We start from the raw sequence: 24,312 nt of genomic DNA, 5'->3' as shown, positions 1-24,312 counted from the left end.
CATAAATCAATATAACTATACACACATACACTCACACACATACTGTATATGTATATATCTATAAATATATATATATATATATATATATATATATATATATATATATATATATATATATATATATATATATATATATATATATTCGTTTTCCACGTTTTTTTCGATATTACCTCCCATTTTGTGTTTCTCCCTCTGAGAAAGAATGCTTGTTATTAAAATTATAATCATCGCTATTAACGTCTATTTTCTCATCTTTTCTCATTTCCGTTTCCTTTTTATCGATTCGTCGCCTTGAATATCATTTTTATTTGACATCTTGACGAATAAACTCTTATCTCTCTCTCTCTCTCTCTCTCTCTCTCTCTCTCTCTCTCTCTCTCTCTCTCTCTCTCTCTCTCTCTCTCTCTTCCTTTTTCCTCCCTCAATCTCTCTCTCTCTCTCTCAAAAAAAAAAAAAAAAAAAAATTTTTCACAGAAAAATCTTCTTCCTGCTCTGAATAACATAACACAGTATTTTTCATTTACAAATAATATATTTTTAGTCGTTACTCAAAAGAAACTTCTTCCATTAAAAAAATATCTTCAGTATTTTTCGGCATAAGTTTTTCCCAGTTTGATAAAAAGTCCAAGAAATTCTGTAGCTTTTGTTAAAAGAAACTTCTGCACCCATGATTTTTTTTTTTTTTCCTTTTAAATATCAGAAGTGAAGACTTTCAATTCTGCAAATTGAGAAAATTTACTACATTTCCAAATATCTAAAATATTTCAAATTCTGCAAATTGAGAAAATTTACTACATTTCCAAATATCTAAAATATTTCAGTAATAGGCAGAAATACTATATATAGCTTTCATTTTGTGATAGAATACTGAAAAGATCTACTTAATTTATGCTGGTGAAAAAGTAACGGAATTTTAGAGGTACTAATTTTCACGATTTTCTGTGCACAAATGCACAAGATTCTACATACTTCTGAGTACAATTAATTTCAACATCATATGTGTGTGTGCGTGTGTATACTGTATATACGTATGTAACTATATATACACATCTATATATGTATGTATATATATATATATATATATATATATATATATATATATATATATGTGTGTATATATATATATATATACATATACATATATATATATACACACCTAACCCAAACGTGGTCCTAATTCGATTTACTTGTTCATACTGAAATAAAACGTGTATAGCGAATACATCCATCTATAGCGTAATGGTCTGCTACCTTGAGCACAGTAAGCGAGTGGTTGCACAAGCCTAAGAAATAAGCAGTAAATATAGCACTTTCAGAGTTTGGTCAGCGACGCTTGCATAATGCGATAATGATTCTTCTGGTCGTTTCCATCAAGTGATCATGTCTCCTCCTGTCAGGCAAGATTCATTACATCATCAGGCTGTGGTTTTTCTTAGTATATATTATGTGGTTTGCTTTTGTGCGTATTCGTACATCTGTTATTGTAGGCTTCTATCCCTGTTTGTGTGTCAGTGTTTCTCTATGTCCCATATGTTAAGATTTCCCGAGCTGGGCAACTGAACAAAAATAAGAGAAGAGAGAAGAGTCACTGTACCTTTCATACTTTCACTACTGAATCGTGGATGGTCCCCCAACAAACACTGCGCTTGTCACCACTATCTCGAACTTCACTCACTGGCCTCTAGAATATTAATGTCCATTCATTCTAATACCATTTCTACTCCACCCACATAACAATATCTAGTTTTCCTCTCCTCCTTCTTCACAGGGAATAGAAATTAGGCCAAGCGCTGGGACAAACGAGGTTGTTCAGCACTGATAGGGAAATTTACAGTAAGGTCTGAAAAGTGTAACAGGAGGAAACCCTCACAGCTGTACTGTAAAAAAAACTGTTAGGAGAGGGTGGAAAATAAGATGGAAGAAAGAGAATATGAACGGAGGCACAATAAAAGGAATGAAAGGAGTTACAACTAGGGGCCGAAGGATGATGCAAAGAACCTTCAGTAATGCCTACAGTGCAACACATGAGTTCCACCAACGGCATAATCCCCCTATGTATATAAGGATTTCTCCCTTACATCTCCGAAATAGTCAGTACTATTCACCAAGCTATCGTCTTCCATTCTCTCCACAAGACCAAACCATCCTAAGGCTCGCTTATACATCTTGTCATCTAGGCTCCAGTTCCCTGTCTATCCCTTTGTACACACCTTGCACTTATCAGTCATTATTCCCCCATTGGTGTAAGTTATTTCTGAGGTATAGTGAATTAGATATTAAATGGTACTTACTTGTGGCTTAATACTTGTATATAAATAAATATATATGTGTATATATATATATATATATATATATATATATATATATATATATATATATATATATATATTTATATATATAATATATATATATATCTTTATGAAACCACCGGTCTGTGAAGGTTACTTTCCATCTACTGCCCTATTGCCAAGCATGTCACGCAATTTCCCCCAACCCCCATAGCGGTCATCGGTCGTCATGGCAACGCGTGGTAGTAATTAACCAGGTAATGGGTGTCCCCACGGTGACCGAGCCGTTGTACAGCACAGACGGGTTTCTGGGAAATATGGGACCCTTATTCCCGGTGCTGTGGGAAGGATTTTGACCGCTAAAATGGCCGTATGTCATTCTGCTTTTTCGTTTTGATAATTGTAAGTATTTTATGTAATGTTATTGATAACCATAATATGATGATAGAAAAACTATTATTATTATTATTATTATTATTATTATTATTATTATTATTATTATTATTATTATTATTCAGAAGATGAACCCTATTCATATTGAACAAGCCCACCACAGGGGCCACTGACTTGAAATTCAAGCTTCCAAAGAATATTAAGGTGTTCATTCGAAAGAAGTAAGAGGCGGTAGAAGGAAACACATTAAGAAGAGATCACTTATTAAAAAAGAAAAAATTAATTGACAAATTTATTTGCAAATGTAAGTAAATCATTAAAATGCAACGAGAGCTTTATTAGGGCACAATGTATTGCATCTTCGCTTGAACTTGAGAAGTTCCAGTTGCACTACATCCTCTGGGAGGCTGTTCCACAGCAATAAACATAAAGGTCATGATAATACTGATTCAACTGAACTGAATATAGAATTTAGGCCATAGACCAAGTGCTGGGACCTAAGAGGTCATTCAGCGCTGAAACGGAAATTGACAGTAAAAGGTTTGAAAAGTTTAACAGGAGGAAAACCTCAAAAGCAGTTGCACTATGAATTAAATGTTAGGAGAGGGTGGAAAGTAAGATGGAAGAAAGAGAATATAAAAGGAGGTACAGTAAAAGGAACGAAAGGGTTGCAGCTAGGGGCCTAAGGAAGGCACGCTGCAAAGAACCTTAAGTAATGCCTACAGTGCACCGCATGGATAATGATTAAAATAACTGATAAAGGTAATGGTAATCGTGTGTTAAATGAGATTTCACTGAATGTGCTTTGTAAAATTGAATTATGATAATAGGAATTCCTGCTGTCTTACAAATTCTAAAATCTGAATGTTACAACGTGTAGCTGAAGGGACTGCACAGTCTGTCATTATAAAAATCTTCATTAAAGAGGACAACTTACATTTTTATTTATTTCTTTCTTTATTTATTTATCTGTTTTTTCAAATAACTGATCTCTTCTTTCTGTATTTCCCGTTACCTTCTGTTACTTCTTTCGAACGAGCACCTTAATATTCTTTGGAAGCTTGAATTTCAAGTCAGTGGCCCATATGAATAGGGTTCATCTACTGAACAGTTAATAATAATAATAATAATAATAATAATAATAATAATAATAATAATAATAATAATAATAATAATAATAATAATAATGATAACCTGTTACTCCTTTTGAATGAACACCCTAATATTCTTTGGAAGCTTGAATTTCAAGGCAATGGCCCCTTTGGTTGGCTTGCTCCATATGAATAATAATAATAATAATAATAATAATAATAATAATAATAATAATAATAATAATAATAATAATAATAATAAAATTTTGGCGACAACTGTTATAATGCTACGAACGTCAACAAAGAATTTTTTTTAATTTTCTCATTCTTTTAATATTTAGTTCCTGTTTCTGTCGTCAGTTTCAGATATAGTTGTTTTCGTTGTTGTCAGATAAATCTGGCCTTATGTCAGCACTCGCCTTTGTTTCATGGCAACCTTTTACTTGCGGTTAAGTGATACAAGAGCGTGAGAGGCCTGGTGTGGGTCTGAGAACTCAGACCTACCAACATCGATGAAAGAGTCGTGTTCGTGACGTCACGAACGGTTTAGATGTTTTCCTAATTCCGGGCAAGGGTATGAACAACCAGTTATTACGCCAGAAAGATATAGGGCATACAGACATGGTGGGTAAGTTAAGGCGCATGATACATACACACACACAAAATATATGTATACATATATATGTATATATATATATATATATATATATATATATATATATATATATATATATGTGTGTGTGTGTGTGTGTGTGTGTGTGTGTGTGTGTGTGTGTGTGTGTGTGTGTGTGTGTGCATAAATTATATATATCTATATACATACATACATATATATATATATATATATATATATGGATGTATGTATGTATGAATGTATGTATGTGTGTGTGTTCCAGCATAACTCTGAACCGCATTGAGCAATTTCAACATAACTCGGTATACATATGATTCACTAACTAGAAAAGAGTACTGTGGGGGTAAGACACCACTGGCACCAAAGGGGGTGGGGGTGGGAAGGGGGTGACATGTAAAAATAACGGAAAACGACAAATATTTAGTGTCTAATCCATAGTTTTCGAGGTCACTCAGATGAATGGTGATACTCCCAATGCCCTTTAAGTCCAAGTTCAGCCCCGATAGGAATCGGGGGTGAGGAGGGGTGAATTATAAAATGTCAAAAATGCTGGGCAATGTAACTGAAGCAACTATCTTAACAGGAAAGGGAAGAGTAAGAGAGAGAGAGAGACAGTGAGAGGGAGAGAAAGTGAGAGAGAGTAGAGGTGGGTGTTAGGAAGGGGAGAGAGATAGACAGAGAGAGAGAGAGAAAGAGAGAGAGAGAGATAGAGAGAGAGAGAGAATTTATCGGTTGTCATTCAGAGTTTTCCGGGGCAGCATTTATTTCAATATGCACATATAATGTAACCACAGATAAAATGAAACACTATGTGTAAATCCTAACTAATTTCGTCTCTATATCTCAAACATTGTCAGAAGACTGATGCATAGTGGTAGAAGTTAACAACATATATATGCTAGAGGGACAGTACAAACGAACGAGAAGCCCACTGGCAATCAAATATTCACACCTGACAGGTGTGAGGGGCTGGAGCTATAAATTCGTTAGTATCTGAGGTCAAGTACAGCAATACTCTCAAGTGATAACAGATTTAAGCATAGCTGTACCCTATCGACAAATCTTTTCATTTATGCGGGTCGCTGCCTGCCTTTTTCCCCCTTGTCATGCTAAGTACTTTTCTTAAAATCTATACATTTTACATACTTCTTATAAAATTATTAGATCAAGTTTATACATATCTTTAGTAACATATTCTTGTTAAAGCACTCTTTTAAAAAACTAGGCTCTATAATGTTTCTTTCCAATGTTTCACTTTCCCATGGTACACACACACACACACATATAAATATATAAATATATATGTCTTTTGTAAAGAAATGTATATGTAAAAATTTTATCTAATGTATATGGCTTATACCTGGAATAAAGGATTCAATTCAATTCAATTCAATAGCTGTACTTGACCTCAGATACTAATGAATTTATAGCTCCAAACTCTCACACCTGTCAGGTGTGAATATTTGATTGCCAACTTAACTTGGGGCTGCTCGTCCTTTTGTACTGTCCTCTAGGAATATAATATATATATATATATATATATATATATATATATATATATATATATATATGTGTGTGTGTGTGTGTGTGTGTGTATACAGTATATATATATATATATATATATATATATATATATATATATATATATATATATAGCCACATTTTCATCAATGGACTGTTCTTTAGAAAAACTTCTCACGATTTAAAAATGTTCTTTTCGAAATGCCCTATGATCCTGAGAGTTTTTTTTGTACATATTCTCTTACCAACCCAAACAACGATATACTACTTACTTCGAATAAATGATATTGTAAAGATGAAGAACCATTTAAATGTGGATTAAAACGTTGAACTCAGATTGTAGGTTTCTGTATCCGGCCTCTGCTTGAGAACTAACGCCATTATCTAGAATGTATGAGAGAAAAGCGAGTTAAACTTTTTATGTTCAGCAAAAATCAGTACAAACATCAATACAATCATCCCTATAGTTCCCACTACATCTTTTCATGGTTTTTTCTTATTTGTCACATACGCTTGGCTTTCCATTATTTGTCTATGTTCTCCTGCTTCTAACTTCTTTTACTCTGGGGTGAAAATACTGATTTAAAAGACACATGCATTACTGGAACAAAATGAAAGGAATGATGGGCAATCAAAGTTAATTTCCCTTCCTTTCTAGGGAAGTGAGCCTTTACAGAAAACCAACTTTAGTTGCGTTTTCTTTGATATGACAGTTTTAGGATACACTGTAAATTTATCTCAAAGCACACTAACTACATGTATATATACCGTAATATATGTATATATATACATATACATATATATATATATATATATATATATATATATATATATATATAATACACAAGGTGTAACACGAGTTTATGCAAATATTTTGGGAAATGGAAGGAAAAGTCATTCTGAGCAGAAATTGTTCTACGAACATATGCATTTTAAGGCTTCGTTTGTCGGTACGGTGAATCTTTAAATAACTGTTATCATTAAAACAGGCAAGTAAATGGCGCGTAAGGTCAAATTCCGGACTCATTTTGAGGGCAAGAAACTGGAGACAATGCCTTACCGTTCCAGTGATGTGAAATATGCAGGTAAGCTGTTTATTTATGGGTTTTGCAACAGTTCCATTTCTAGAAAAGGAAATCGGCGATTAGGCCTATGTGAATAAAATATCGCCAAATCAAATGTATTCTTTACATAATGAACAAAGGGTAGTAATAAATGTATGCATCATTGAAACTTCTCCGTCGATTGTATTCACTGGACTCCGATAAAGAAAAGAAAACCAAGCCTAATGGCATCTCCCTTCCATCAAAGATAGACCTATTCATTAAACACTGATCAAAGATTTAAAACGTATATACTAAAAAATCTCTCCTTCTCCATCAAAACTATTCATCACACACCAGTCGAAAGGAAAACATGCACCTATGAAAACGCTTTTGTCTGTTAGCACAGGCGTAGGCCTACCCCTGACTCCTGATTCATCAATTCCGTGTCGAGGCGGCAGGACAGTTTGCGCTGGAATTCAACGACCACAAATAATGTTCCCAAGCAACATTTGCACTACTTGCCTGATACGTTAAGCTAATCGTGAAGTCTGTTCACAGGTGATTTAATAGTCGAAGGGGCTGAAGTGTTACATTTTTTAATAACCTGCAAGTGAAAATCATAATTAAAAGGTAGCAATCCAGTTGCCTAACGGCCTTCATCAACCACCCCTCCCCCCAATATACCTAACTGCTCACTCCGACATCCCGTGCGCGCCAGCTTCTTGACTGTTTAATGATAACGGTTATTTTAAAATTCACCTTGAAATATATGTGGGTATAGAACATTTTCTACTCAGAATGACTTTTCCTTTCATTTCCCAAAATATTTTATATATATATATATATATATATATATATATATATATATATATATATATATATATAAATATATATATATATATACATATATATATATGTATATATATATATATATATATATATATATATATACTCGTATATATATATAGTGTGTGTGTATACACTACTTGACTCTAGCTTCTTTCAGACCAAGCTACCCACGGAATAAAAGTTTAGCCATAGAAAATAAGTTAATGACATGTCATTCAATATATCTCCCTGCATATACTTTATAACTATAAAGTTTCCCTTTGCGTTAAAAATCCTATTTCGACTGTGATTTATGCAGTCTAATGAGAATTTGTGAAAGACTTGCCTTTCCTCATACTTGATAGGAAGCTTTGACACGGCTGTCATTTCAAAGGCAAGTGTTTTTTTTTTTTTTTTTTTTGAGACACGTTATGGCAGTTTTTCTCTTTCTGGCTGAGATGAATTTATTTTACCGTTATTTTCCTTCAGAGCACCTAACCTCACATGCAACTGAATATATATTTTTTAATGATTTAAGCCATTACTGTGACCCGGATTTTGTTTCCAAGCACGTGACTCATTTTTCAAAAGAGTGTTTATTGGAATGGAATGGAGGACAGAATCTGGGGCAAGGGCCAAGCGCTGGGACCTATGAGGCCGTTAGCTCCTTATATTTTATAATTGCCCTTCAGCGTTTTCTCGTCAGTATCGTAGCTCCTGCAGGCTAGGAGAGTCTAGTTCTTTTTAAATTTGCCTTCTTCTTGTATTAAATTGCATAGAAGATTATTAGTCAAAGCCATGATCCGTATTATTTTTCACCTTTGACACATACTCTTTATTTACAGTGCACTTATTGCCATTAAGTGTTTTATGTTTAGTATCACTATGACCTTTCTTTACACAATTTTTACACTTGTACATGTTGCTAGCACATTCGTTTGATTTGTGATTTTCACCACATCTCGGGCAAGCTTGGTCATTTTTACAATTTGCTGCGCTATGACCAAATTCCTGACATTTATAGCATTGATAGGGATTGTGACAGTCGAATACTTTGCAACGGCTATACAGTGTACACAATTTGTCATCTCTGTCATAGAGAACCTTTCGTATTTGTGGTGTGCATTTGATGATACAGTGTTTATATTTGTCCTCTTTGGCTACCATTTCCTTTACAATTTTCAGGTCGTCATTTTCAGAAATTTGGCTACCTATCCACGGATTTTTCTTCACAATGTTATCGACAATGCCATCTTCATCATTCGGGACATAGACTACTTTTATTTTTGGTTTAAGTTTACCCTTCTCGTTTACTGATATATTATCGATATTCTGAATCTCCATTTTTGCCTTTTCTAAGTTTTTCCTGTCTTGAAATCTCTTACAAATAAGTGTCCATCTCTTGTTGTTTTAACCTGTTCAACTGGCGCCGTTATTTTACTCATAATTTGTCGCTTTTCATTAGCTGCTGTGCTCTCTTCGTTTGTAGATCTAATCAGAAGCACTTTTTTTGTCTTTAGTGATTCAGCATAAGTTTTGTCCATGTTTGTCATGGTCTTTACATCTTTCAATTTTGTTTTGGATTTCATCTATATTGATCATTACGCCAGTAGTTTTCTGAGCCGAATCCTGAATCAACTTTGTTAATATCTCAGTGTTTTCTTTTATTTCTTTAAGCTCAACTTCAATGAGTTTTTTGTGTGTTCTTTGTTCAGGCCTCTTGCAGTTATTACAGATGTAAAATATGTTATTACTACGAAGTATGGGTGTGTATCTGACCTCGATGCCCGAACATTCATAATGAAACCACGCGTCACACATTTCACAGCAAGTTCCTTCCTCATCAACTTCTCCAGAGCAATGTCCGCAGGTTGCCGACTCTCCCTCGATTTGGGTTGACTCATCCTTCCCCAGTATTTTATTTAGTGTTCCATCTTTGCGTGCTGCTTCGATAATTACGAGATAATATTCGTATGAGTTTGATCTTCCCTTTACTTGATTTAATTTCTACAGTATTTATCTTCTCTTTTTCCTTCCCCTTCCTCATATTCACTTTGAACATCGCGCAAGTCAGGCACTTTTCACAGAGCACTCCACAGACACGTCCTACCCGCACGAAAGCTACTTACTAGTCTCCTAAGGAGGCACATACGTTATGTAAGCATTAGAAATTTTGTTAGTTGTATACGATCCCAAGGAATTTCAACCTGCTTAGTTTCAAAAACCCAGCACAAGCATTTTCTGCTGATTTATACGTAATACATAACAAGTAAAAGATGCGCCGAAGTTTCTTAGGCGCAATCGAGTTTTCTGTAGAGCATAACCACGGCCACCGAAAATAGTTCTATCTTTCGGTGGTCTCGGTATAATGCTGTATGAGCCGCGACTACTTTAAGCACGGCCTGGTGGTGGCCTGTCCTATATCGTTGCTAGATGCATGATTTGGCTCAATTTAACCTTCAATAAAACAAAAACTATTGAGGCTAGAGGACTGCAATTTGGTATGTTTGACGACTGGAGGGTGGATGATCAACATACCAACTTGCAGCCCTCAAGCCTCGGTAGTTTTTAAGATCTGAGGGCGGCCAGAATAAAGTGCCGACGGAAGACAAAGCCTGCACAATAATTTTCTTTTACAGAAAACTAAAAACTGGTTGAAATTACTGTTTTTCCCACTGATTTTTCCCAGGAATCTTTGACAGTAAATAAAAACCTAAATATGTTCGTATGCTGTCTTTGATGGTATGGTTAGTTTACAAGCGTACAGCTATGCTCTTAAGTGATGCGACATGATTGCATAGGGTTTTGATCAAAACTCACGAACTGGCAACCTAACATGCTGCATATTTATCTATCATTTCAATGCCAAAACACGATTATTGCATACAACAAGGCCATAATATGTTTCATAAGAGTGCAATCTGTCATATATTTCGAAACTGTAAGAAACTGTGTGTATCTGTATATGTGTGTGCGCACGCGCATTAACCTAACTACCATGTCTGTATGCCCAACATCTTTCTGGTATAATTCATTTTGGCGTTGAGTTTTGTCTTGATAACTGGTTGTTTGGCCTGAGTTCACAGGTCCACACCTGTCCTCTAATGCCCCTTAATCACCTAACCGCAAGTAACGGGTTGCCATGGAGCAAAGGCCAGTTTTATCTAACAACAACAATTGTATCGGGAACTGACGACAGAAACAGGAACGGAAAAATTAAAAGGATGAGATAATTTAAAAATGTCTGTATTGTCGTTCGTACCGCTGTAAGTTATCGCCAAAATTGTATTATTATTATTATTATTATTATTATTATTATTATTATTATTATTATTATTATTATTATTATTATTATTCAGAAGGCGAACCTTCTTCGTAATGAACAAGCCCACCAAAGGGGCCACTGACTTGAAATTCAAGCTTCCAAAGAATATTAAGGTGCTCAATCGAAAGAAGTAACAGAAGGTAATGGGAAATACAGAAAAAAGGAGGCCAGGTATTAGAAAAACAGGTAAATTAACAAATTAATGAATAAGTGAATAAAAATGTAAGTTGTTCTGTATGTTGTTGATTTTCTACTGACCGACTCTACAGTCCTTTCAGCTACGGGCAATGACATTCTCATCATTATAATTATAATTTGCTTTTATAATACACATTCAGTTAAATGTCATTTGATACACAATTACCATTACCTTTACCAGTTTATTTTTTCAGTCATTGTTATCATTACCTGTATCTGCATTACTGTGGAACAGTCTCCCTGAGGATGCAGTGCAACTGGAGCTTCAGAGGTCCCAGCGAAGGTGCAGTGCATTACTGCCCTAATACAGTTCTCCTTGCATTTTAATAATTTAGTTGCATTTTTATCTGTTTATTAATTTGTTAATTTTTTTTTCTTTTTTAATAAGTGAGATCTCTTCTTTTGTGTATTTTCCTTTGCCTCCTCTTACTTCCTTTTAATGAACACCTTAATATTCTTTGGAAGCTGGAATTTCAAGTCAGTGGTCCGTGTGGGCTCGTTCCATATGAATAGGGATCAGCCTCTGAATAATAATTATTATTTAATAATAATAATAATAATAATAATAATAATAATAATAATAATAATAATAATAATAATAATAATAACAATAACCTGTTGCTTCTTTTAAATGAACACCAGAGAGAGAGAGAGAGAGAGAGAGAGAGAGAGAGAGAGAGAGAGAGAGAGAGAGAGAGAGAGAGAGAGCTCTTTGTGGTGTTTACGATCTATTCAAAATTTTTCACATAGACCTATACGTTTCTTATAAGAAAAAAATATAAATGAATAAGTATATAAAAAAGCAAATGAATGCAGTGCATAAAACTACAAATACAGTAGAATTTAAAGATGAAGAAGAAAAAATTAGCCTAAATCCTAGGCCTATTCCCCATCTCTGTGTAGACGAAGGTATTCAAATAATAATTTACATTTAACATCTGTGCGAAATATAGATGGGTCATTATCAAAGGCAAGACACAAGAATACAGCAAAATATCCCTAAAATATGCACTGAATAGAATAGCTCTAGAATGAAATAAAGCCTTGATTCATATAATAGGCCTATACTGATACAGATATCCAATTCATATGATAAGTATGTAGTGACAGTCCTTATTATAGACTTATAATGATATTGTCTCATTTTTGTAACAGGCTTATAATGAGAAGTGTAGGTCTATTTCTTTGTAAAAGACGTATAATAATATGAATGCCCAATTCTTTTGAAGGAGTTATGACAATGAAGCATTCATTCCTATGAACGGAACATTACGAAATGAAGCAATGACTGATATAAGACTCAATTAAACATGCTAAAATTCTTCTTGAGGTACAACTTTTTAATAGGACTGTTAGCCCTGCCCTCTTCAAATTCTACATATTAGTTTTTTCTTATTTCAGCTTTTACCTACATCACCCTATCGTCGCGTAATTTAAGTAAAGCTTGCCGTGTTTTCCTATGACGCCAACAGTGAGGGTCCTTCTCGATAAAGTTAAGTCTAGTGATTTGTGTTAATCGTACGTTTTCCCGCCCATACGATGAGTGACGTCATGACGAACAACACTTCAGTTTTCTAATTTCACCGATCGATAGTTTTGGGTTTCAGAATGTTTCGTTAAATTTTGCTAATTCACGTTATTTTTCTGCAAATTATATACATTATATTGTTTGTATACAAATTAATCTTATCCTGACTGTAAAGTTTGGTTACTATGCGATTTCAAACAAGAAAAAAATATCTTTTGGTGAACGAAATTCACTGAAAAATGTGCCAGAACTTTCCAAGAGTTTATTCCTTGTTAATCCTTAGCCGTAGGGTCAATGTTGATAATCCTCGTTTGGGCCTGCTCTCCAATACACCCAAGGTCAATCTTATATTAAGGGTTTGGACTATGCGATTACTGATACGACAAGATCGATCAATAAAAGCTGAAATATCATTATAACTTTTATTATACAATATATTTTCATAACTCCATTTGCAGTTACTGTGGGAGATAGAAAGAAAAATTAGTACTGTATAACTTACAACTGAGAAAGAAAATTAGTATAATAAACGACTGAGAAAGAAAATTTGTATAATAAACGACTGAGAGAGAAAATTTGTATAATAAACGACTGAGAAAGTAAATAAGTATAATATACGACTGAGAAAGAATATTTGTATGATAAACGCTTGAAAGAAAATTTTTATAATATACGACTGAGAAAGAAAATTTGTATAATATACGACTGAGAAAGAAAATTTGTATAATATACGACTGAGAAAGAAAATTTGTATAATGAACGACTGAGAAAGAAAATTAGTATAATATACGACTGAGAAAGAAAATTTGTATAATATACGACTGAAAAAGAAAATTTGTATATTATACGGCTGAGAAAGAAAATCTGTATAATAAACGACTGAGAAAGAAAATTTGTATAATATACGACTGAGAAAGAAAATTTGTATAATGTACGACTGAGAAAGAAAATTTGTATAATGTACGACTGAGAAAGCAAATTTGTATAATATACGACTGAGAAAGAAAATTTGTATAATATATGACTGAGAAAGAAAATTTCTATAATATACGACAGAGAAAGAAAATTTGTATAATATACGACAGAGAAAGAAAATTTGTATAATGTACGACTGAGAAAGAAAATTTGTATAATGTACGACTGAGAAAGAAAATTTGTATAATATACGACTGAGAAAGAAAATTTGTATAATGTACCACTGAGAAAGAAAATTTGTATAATGTACGACTGAGAAAGAAAATTTGTATAATATACAACTGAGAAATAAAATTTCTATAATATACGACTGAGAAAGACAATTTGTATAATATACGACTGAGAAAGAAAATTTGTATAATGTACGACTGAGAAAGGAAATTTGTATAATATACGACTGAGAAAGAAAATTTGTATAATATACGACTGAGAAAGAAAATTTGTATAATATACGACTGAGAGAGAAAATTTGTATAATATACGACTGAGAAAGGAAATTTGTATAATGTACGACTGAGAAAGAAAATTTGCATAGTATACGACTGAGAAAGAAAATTTGTATAATATACGACTGAGAAAGAAAACTTGTATAATATACGACTGAGAAAGAAAATTTGTATAATATACGACTGAGAAAGAAAATTTGTATAATATATGACTGAGAAATAAAATTTGTATAATATACGACTGAGAAAGAAAATTTGTATAATATATGACTGAGAAAGAAAATTTGTATAATATACGACTGAGAAAGTAAATTTGTATAATATACGACTGAGAAAGTAAATTTGTATAATATACGACTGAGAAAGAAAATTTGAAAAATATACGGCTGAGAAAGAAAATTTGAATAATATACGACTGAGAAAGAAAATTTGTATAATATACGACTGAGAAAGAAAATTTGTATAATATACGACTGAGAAAGGAAATTTGTATAATATACGACTGAGAAAGAAAATTTGTATAATGTACGACTGAGAAAGAAAATTTGTATAATATACGACTGAGAAAGAAAATTTGTATAATATACGACTGAGAAAGAAAATTTGTATAATATACGACTGAGAAAGAAAATTTGTATAATATACGACTGAGAAAGAAAATTTGTATAATGTACGACTGAGAAAGAAAATTTGTATAATATACGACTGAGAAAGAAAATTTGTATAATATACGACTGAGAAAGAAAATTTGTATAATGTACGACTGAGAAAGGAAATTTGTATAATATACGACTTAGAAAGACAATTTGTATAATATACAACTGAGAAAGACAATTTGTATAATATACGACTGAGAAAGAAAATTTGTATAATATACGACTGAAAAAGAAAATTTGTATAATATACGACTGAGAAAGAAAATTTGTATAATGTACGACTGAGAAAGAAAATTTGAATAATATACGACTGAGAAAGAAAATTTGTATAATATACGACTGAGAAAGAAAATTTGTATAATATACGACTGAGAAAGAAATTTTGAATAATATACGACTGAGAAAGAAAATTTGTATAATATAAGACTGAGAAAGAAAATTTGTATAATATACGACTGAGAAAGAAAATTTAAATAATATACGACTGAGAAAGAAAATTTGTATAATATACGACTGAGAAAGAAAATTTCTATAATATACGACTGAGAAAGAAAATTTTTATAATATACGACTGAGAAAGGAAATTTGTATAATATACGACTGAGAAAGAAAATTTGTATAATATACTACTGAGAAAGAAAATTTGTATAATGTACGACTGAAAAAGAAAATTTGTATAATATATGACTGAGAAAGAAAATTTGAATAATATATGACTGAGAAAGAAAATTTGAATAATATACGACTGAGAAAGAAAATTTGTATAATATACGACTGAGAAAGAAAATTGAATAATATACGACTGAGAAAGAAAATTTGTATAATATACGACTGAGAAAGAAAATTTGAATAATATACGACTGAGAAAGAAAATTTGTATAATATACGACTGAGAAAGAAAATTTGTATAATATACGACTGAGAAAGAAAATTTGTATAATATACGACTGAGAAAGAAAATTTGTATAATGTATGACTGAGAAAGAAAATTTGAATAATGTACGACTGAGAAAGAAAATTTGTATAATATACGACTGAGAAAGAAAATTTGTATAATGTATGACTGAGAAAGAAAATTTGTATAATATACGACTGAGAAAGAAAATTTGTATACGACTGAGAAAGAAAATTTGAATAATATACGACTGACAAAGAAAATTTGTATAATATACGACTGAGAGAGAAAATTTGTATAATATACGACTGAGAGAGAAAATTTGTATAATATACGACTGAGAAAGAAAATTTGTATAATATACGACTGAGAAAGAAAATTTGTATAATATACGACTGAGAAAGAAAATTTGTATACTATACGACTGAGAAAGAAAATTTGTATAATGTACGACTGAGAAAGAAAATTTGTATAATGTACGACTGAGAAAGAAAATCTGTATAATATACGACTGAGAAAGAAAATTTGAATAATATACGACTGAGAAAGAAAATTTGTATAATGTACGACTGAGAAAGAAAATTTGTATAATGTACGACTGAGAAAGAAAATTTGAATAATATACGACTGAGAAAGATAATTTGTATAATATACGACTGAGAGAGAAAATTTGTATAATATACGACTGAGAAAGAAAATTTGTATAATATACGACTGAGAAAGAAAATTTGTATAATATACGACTGAGAAAGAAAATTTGAATAATATACGACTGAGAAAGAAAATTTGAATAATATACGACTGAGAAAGAAAATTTGTATAATATACGACTGAGAAAGAAAATTTGTATAATATACGACTGAGAAAGAAAATTTGAATAATATACGACTGAGAAAGAAAATTTGTATAATATACGGCTGAGAAAGAAAATTTGTATAATATACAACTGAGAAAGAAAATTTGTATAATATACGACTAAAGTTAAGTATACCTTAGTTTTACCAGACCACTGAGCTGATTAACAGCTCTCCTAGGGCTGGCCGAGAAAGAAAATTTGTATGATATATGACTGAGAAAGAAAATTTGTATAATATATGACTGAGAAAGAAAATTTGTATAATATACGACTGACAAAGAAAATTTCTATAATATACGGCTGAGAAAGAAAATTTGTATAATATACGACTGAGAAAGAAAATTTATATGATATATGACTGAGAAAGAAAATTTGTATAATATACGAATGAGAAAGAAAATTTGTATAATATACGACTGAGAAAGAAAATTTGTATAATATACGACTGAGAGAGAAAATTTGTATAATATATGACTGACAAAGAAAATTTGTATAATATACGACTGAGAAAGAAAATTTGTATAATATATGACTGAGAAAGAACATTTTTATAATATACGACTGAGAAAGAAAATTTGTATAATATACGACTGAGAAAGAAAATTTATATAATATACGACTGAGAAAGAAAATTTATATGATATACGACTGAGAAAGAAAATTTGTATAATATACAACTGAGAAAGAAAATTTGTATAATATACAACTGAGAAAGAAAATTTGTATAATATACGTCTGAGAAAGAAAATTATGAATTAGTGCAGTATAAAACTGCGAGACCTCAGTTGTTTGCTTTTTCATAAGCCATATAATCGACATCTTCTATACTGATCTTGAGACCATTTATACATTCTCTCTCTCTCTCTCTCTCCAGAGAGATAAACTCACACAAAAGCAGATGCACTTGCCACGTTTTAGAAAAAAAGAATTGTTTAAATCGTTACTCAGTGTAAAACGTTATGAAGGGTCTTAGTATGATCAAACGAAAGTCTAGCACTGATTATTTTAGCATGTTCAATTTAGGTCTGTAGTGCATTCAAACACTGGACAAATTGATTGAGAGCGTTTTTTATATGGCAGCGCCGCTTCCCAACCGAGACATAAAAAAAAACTCTCGCTACAAAAGGCTGAAACGCGAAGGTGATTAGCACTGTTGCCACATTTTCTGAAACCTATTCAAACTTTTCAGGAAAAAGGGTGACAACTTGGTAGATTTAGTATTTTTTTTTAGCGGCAGTGCCATTTCCCATTGCATAGATGATAGAGTGAAGTGATCTCTTCTCCATTCGTCAGTGCAAAGGCAAAACAAAGACCAAAACATTATACTTGGACCCTGCTGAGCATTTTTCATTTTGCTCAATGTAGGCACTTACGTTATACATTACTTTAAAACGAAGTCACTTGTAAGTCAAAACAAACAGCTTGATTGTTCTCTCGAATACGTCCATTCTCAGGATTGACCTTATCCTCGAAGTTAATCCTGCAAGTGTACCTTTTTCGATTAAGGTTAAACGCCTCCTTCGGCAAAATGGGAAACGTGTCAACGCCGCTAATCAGAGGATAGTCTGAACATTTCGCAGCTGGAGCTGAGAGGCAAGTGGCTGCATCCAGGGTTAATACCGGCCAGCTGTTGGTCTTACGCGTACACGAATCTCCGCTTCCACCGAATACTAAGGTCTGTTGAAAGCTCAACTAGTCATATTCTTTATAAGGTCAGGCCCCAGTCTTTCTACAGTCAAACGCTTGTGGGTGCTGTGTCAGTATTCGAGACGATTAGGCCGTATTATTTTCGGCAGTGAACCTGTTAGGCCGTCACAGATTTAGGCCATTTATCAAACTTGCCTTTTATATCTAAATTTATGGAATATGCGATCCTCGAACAACAAGTGGCTTGTCTAGTTAGTGCAGGCGTTTTTCCCGATTGCCACTCTGCATGCAGGCAGTTATATCCAGGATTAATCTCTATTATCTACCCCAAAGCCAAATCAAAGTCCTTCAAAAGAAGGCATCGTGCTTACCCCATAATAAAATGGGAAAAAGCACGTTAAAAGTAGAAGAATCCTGTTATATTCCTTATCATCTTCTTTTTCTTCTTTTAACTTATGTTCAGTGGTAAATGACACAGTTGTACATGATTTACTCTTTTAGATTACCTCCAATCCATCGGAGTCGTAGATGATGCGCTTGAGCTTTTGAAGGACTGTTTGATTTGAAGTCTTTCAAAAAGAAACCTGAAACTTCTTAGTTTAATCGATGCTATGATATGGAATATCAAACACTGAATGAGGAATATGCAGTGTGAGCAAATACATCTGATGAATAAACTATTAATTTGATAATGGAAGTGGTGGGGGACCTGGGAAAGCCGTCAACAAGTAGCAAGTAACAAGAAGTTTGCGCCGTAAGGCATGGCGGAAGCTCCTTGGGACGCCGTATTTATTACTAGCCTCTCGGGGATCAAAGTATTATATACACCCATTTCGGATTTTCGGCCGTTTGCCAGGTTGGATGTTACGGCCTATATGACTTACGGCCGAAACGACCAAGGACCCCTGTGTCATATGTCTTTGCCTCAGCAGGGATAAGAAAAGTAGAAAGAGTGAGAAAAGAAGTTTTGCCAGCTACTCTTCCCCTTCAGGCAGTAACAACACCGTGCCTTCTTTGCAACTTGATTGAAACCCGAGTGTAGGCCTATATAGCCTAGCGTTGCATCTTTTTTTTTTTTAACTTCAGAACAATGGCCGATTTGGAAAATGAAACAGGCGATAAAACTGTGAAAAAAAAATTTCGAAGAATTGGCCACGTTGCAAACCTTGATTTCATGAGAAGCTTGTCATTAGACCAAGTGATTCTTCTGTTGTTTGAGGAAATGAATCGTCGATAACATAACCAATAAAGTTTACAACGTAATTAGGCTTTAATGTTTCCTTCATGTATTTATATAATTAAACATGTTTTGTGCCCAAAGGCCTACTTCGTCGGGGTTTCTCTATTTAGGCTGTTAATCAGTGTATGAAAATGACTGCATTGGGCTACTTGGAGTCTGTTAAGACTATTCTGCCTACTTTTTTATACGGTATATATAAATCTGAATTTCAATTGGAATTAGGAAAACACTCTGTGTCCCTGCGTCACTTGGATGACTCAGAACAGAATTTCCTTTTATCCGATGGAGGGGAATGTAGTGTATACTGATATTCACAAATCACAACATAGCCTGGATATTGCACGAAAACAAGGTATGCAATTTCGTACCACTTGTTTATGTACCCCTGCATTGGCAAACGTCAGCTTCTGCTACAAATTATCCTATAAACTGCATAATCCATCAGTTGTGGCGATTACCTTATATAAAATTAAATAAGTAGGCCTATTTCACTCATTGCAGATGCGCTTTCAAATGTATAAATATAGAAGCATTTACGTTCTGATGAAATTATAATAAAAATGTTACTTAAATACTGTGATGAACCTATGCTTAACTGATGCAAAATAAATATACCGTTCACAAGTATTCGTTAGGAATATAGATAAGGTTGCACATTCAAAGTGTGATAGCATAATCTGTTCAGCTAAGCCGCACACAACTCCTAGAATGACAACAGAACTCACCACCCCCGTAGGGGGATAGCGCCATCAGTGCACCTCACGAGGTGCACTGTAGGCATTACTTGAGGGTCTTTGCAGGGTCTCTCGGCCCCTAGCTGCAACCTATTTCATTCCTTTTACTGTACCTCTATTCATCATTGTCTTTCTTCCATAAGACTTCCCACACTCTCTAACAATTGCTTCATAGTGCAACTGCGCAGTTTTCCTCCTGTTACAACTTACCACCTTCTTACCGTCAGTTTCCCTTTCAGCGCTGAATGACCTCATAGGTCCCACCGCTTGGCCTTTGGCCTAAATTTTATATTCCTATTCCCTCCGTAACTTGCCACGTTGTGTACTCCGGGCTTATTATTCTGCACAAGTGGAAGCATCTTTTCTCAGACAACGAGGGTCGTTAACAGTGTTGCCACATTTCCACACCCCTGACTCCCATGCTCGGCTAAATTTTTTTTTTGTTTTTATATATTTTTGGTTGATTCAGCCATCGGTAAAATCTAACGTAGATTTCTTCCACTTGTGAAAACATCTGTTCTCAAACAATAAGTGGCCACACCTTACTAATGCCGAACGAAAAGTATGAAGATACACGTGTACGTAAGTGTCTCAGTTTCATGTGAATTACAACTGATGTGTATATTATTCTAATTTTCATCTGGAAATCGTAAAGTAATTAATTTCCAGTTTTTGGGGACGTTGATTTTTTTTTTATAAATGAAACCAGTCGTCAACCGAAGAAGCCTTTTCTTATTTTGTTCTTCCTTTTAGTGAAGTTTTTTTTTTTTTAATCGTACACTTTATATGGCTAATTCTTAATTATTTCTCCTAACACCCGAGTTTTTTTTTCTGCTAACTGACTTTGAGCTTACCGTTACTTTCGACCCAGCTTGTTTTGTTTCGCCATGAAACGATGGCGAACTCTCTGTGAAAACGAAAAGAAGAGGAATTTTTGTTTTTATTGTGGCTTAGCACAGTTATGGCGCGCGATATTTCTGTATTGTTTTTCTTTCGATTTCGTCAATCCTGACAACTTTTATGACAGAATCATCACAAATGTATTCAAACGATTTAGATTTTAGATTAAATTTAAGCATACTTACGTTACTCCTCGGCTGTCTTTGTCAGTGAGTTATTTAGGAAATCCACAGCTAAACTAAGGCACGTCCAGACGATGTGTTTTTCCATGCGCTAAGCGCACGCCTTTTGGATTAAAATCGAGTGCGAACACTAGCGGATCCGGAGAAATTTCATGGGAGGGCCACCAATTTTCATACACACATTTCTATATTTCTCATTTATGTCATTATTATCTAAATCTGCAATATTAGGATTTGTCATTATTTTTCATGGGGGGTCACGTGGCCAGGTGCCATCCCCCAACTCCCCCATCTGCTAGCGAATGCGAAAGTTGAAAGACGAACGAGGAACGCAAACGCATCCACACGATGCTAGTTTTATCTGCAGTGATGTCGGTGGAACCACACTTGTTTGTGCGGGAGTTTGCGCCGGTTGCTTGATTATTAATAATGTTTTTAAGCACAGACGAAGGCAACAGCAAAAAAGATTATGGGCGAAGGAATATTTTAGACAGAACAAAAACACCATTTTGCAAGATTTACAATGTGACATCTGTTGCAGATTTTTCTCAGTAACTTGTTAGAATAGCCTTTCACATCGGAGTTCCTCGTTGGGTAAGTGGGTTCCGTTCTCAGCTAGCACTCTGCTGGCCGCGAGTTCGAATCTCCGACCGGTCAATGAAGAAAAAGAGGAATTTATTTCTGATGGTAGAAATTCATTTCTCGCTATAATGTGGTTCGGATTCCACAATAAGCTGTAGGTCCCGTTGCTAGGTAACCAACTGGTTCTTAGCCACGTAAAATAAATCTAATCCTTCGGGCCAGCCCTAGGAGAGCTGTTAATCAGCTCCGTGGTCTGGTTAAACTAAGATATACTTAACTTACTTTCACATCGGTCTTCCAAAGCACCCCGTATCTTTGGTAGTTTTCAATAAAATTAAGAGTTAATTCTTTCCTGTCAAGTGACATGGTAATTAGATTTGACTACACAATTTCTTTCAGGGTAAAAAAAAAATTCGCACAAAGAAATGCACGTGACTCCCATCACCGCTATGTGCGCTGTCGAGTGCGTCAAAGGCATGCAGAAAATCGAACGAAAAAACGCATCGTCTCGACGTACCTTGAGAATAAACAGAATGCCTTCACAAATTATTAACCACGCATAAAACTGTTAAATAACGATACATAGAAAACTACGACAAACAAAGTTATATCAAATTAATTTCAAGGAACATATAAACAAATCAGTCATTTGAAAAAAAAATGTGTGAATAGAGGAAACTCAAGGGAGCTAAAACCAAGAACGTAGAAGATTATGGTACAGGTGTTTTGGCGCCGTCCATGGTTTGAGAACATGTGATATGGTTACCCTTCCCCTTCCCCGTCCCCGTGTAAGGCAGCCTACATTGCTGAAATCTGAATCAACATGTTGCATGGGTGGAATTTCTTGCCGATTATGTGTCCATTGCCACCACAATGACTCTGTTTTGGCTTCTATTATAAAATGTTTCATTTTCATGAGTTTTGTTGCTCTGGTAAGAAGCATTCATCAAATTTACGTAAGTCCTGTTGTAAATTATCATTCTCTTCACCTAAAAGCAAGTTTTATTCCCTATCATTCATATACTCTCAGTAGGATGTTTTGACTTGGGAGGCAAAATGGTAGCGTGAGCAAAGGTATGACATTGCCATCCTGATGACTTGATGAGACTATCATGAACCAGTTCATACTTGTTTTGAGTCACTGTCGGTCAGATCAAAAGGTGATGCAGTGTGTATTAAAACTGAACTCCGGTTATTACTCATGCATGGGATATGGCATTAAATCTTCCAACCTCAATATCAGCCATAAGTCGTGCCGATCTCATCACCCCACATAAAATCAGAGGCGCCATTGAGAATTTTCCTCCTTGCTGAAGCTCCAAATTTTACCACCCAATAACAGACGCTTAACGGTATTCAGTATATACATATTTGTCCCAGAATCCAGGCCCTTCGTTCACCTATTAAGCTGGAGAGAAAGAGAGAGAGAGTAAATGGTCCAGTGTTCATGAATGAGTGGGACCAGTGACTGTCATGTCCGTTATTGGAAAGCCAGTACAGTACACTTATGCTAATCATTCAGTGAATCCTAAGTGCTATTTCGTTCTTACAGTTGCATATTGGCCTAACTTAATTGTGCATTGTTCCAAATGTAAGAGAACATATTTACATTATTCAGTTTAAGGGTGTATACACACGGTTGCAAGTGTATGTGTATATGCCTAATTTGAACACATGCCAGTGTTTCCAAATATTTTATCCCCGTAGGAGGGTAACGCCATCAGTAGCTTACACCTCACCCGGTGCACTGTAGCCATTACTTAAGGTTCTTTGCAGCGTCCCTAGGGGCCCCTAGATGCAACCCATTTCATTCCTTTTACTGTACCTCCTTTCGTATTATCTTTCTTCCATCTCATTTTCCACCATCTCCTAACAATAATTGTTTCATAGTGCAACTCCGAGGTCTTCCTCCTGTTACACCTTTCAAACCTCCTTTGCTCTCAATTTTCGTTTCAGCGCTGAATGACCTCGGCGTTTGGCCTAAATTTTATATTCTAATTCCAAATATAAACACACACACACACACACACACACACATATATATATATATATATATATATATATATATATATATATATATATATATATATATATATATATATATATATATATATATATATTTAAATCTGTTATATTTGTAAAGTCTGTGTTGACGTGGATGTTAATTAATGTATCAATACACAGTTACAGCTGCTAATTCAGTACGTGTATAGTTATATTATGAGTAAGTAATGTCCTTGCTTGTATATCGTGACAGTGTGCGCAAAACATCTGGAACTGAATGTATTTATGAGGTGTTATCTGACGTCACAATAAAAGTTTTTATATTTGTAACCTTTCCACGTAT

The 24,312-nt window shown here is 34.0% G+C and overlaps 1 protein-coding gene across 12 annotated transcripts in view; it reads right to left on the bottom strand.

Annotated features, from left to right (window-relative positions):
• The window catches only part of LOC136848589 (protein phosphatase 1 regulatory subunit 16A-like), a 174,776-nt gene that overhangs the window by 103,744 nt on the left and 46,720 nt on the right, over window positions 1-24,312 (bottom strand). For all 12 annotated transcript variants that reach the window (XM_067120939.1, XM_067120942.1, XM_067120945.1 and 9 more), the window contains one exon: window positions 6,200-6,311. The gene's annotated coding sequence lies outside the window, so the exon portion shown is untranslated. The remainder of the gene's footprint in view (window positions 1-6,199; window positions 6,312-24,312) is intronic.

Source organism: Macrobrachium rosenbergii, chromosome 19 (genome assembly GCF_040412425.1).
Source record: "Macrobrachium rosenbergii isolate ZJJX-2024 chromosome 19, ASM4041242v1, whole genome shotgun sequence".
In the NCBI taxonomy this organism is placed as follows: domain Eukaryota; kingdom Metazoa; phylum Arthropoda; class Malacostraca; order Decapoda; family Palaemonidae; genus Macrobrachium; species Macrobrachium rosenbergii.
Note: the sequence above shows the minus strand (reverse complement) of the source record. Positions and strands in the feature narration are given on the sequence as shown.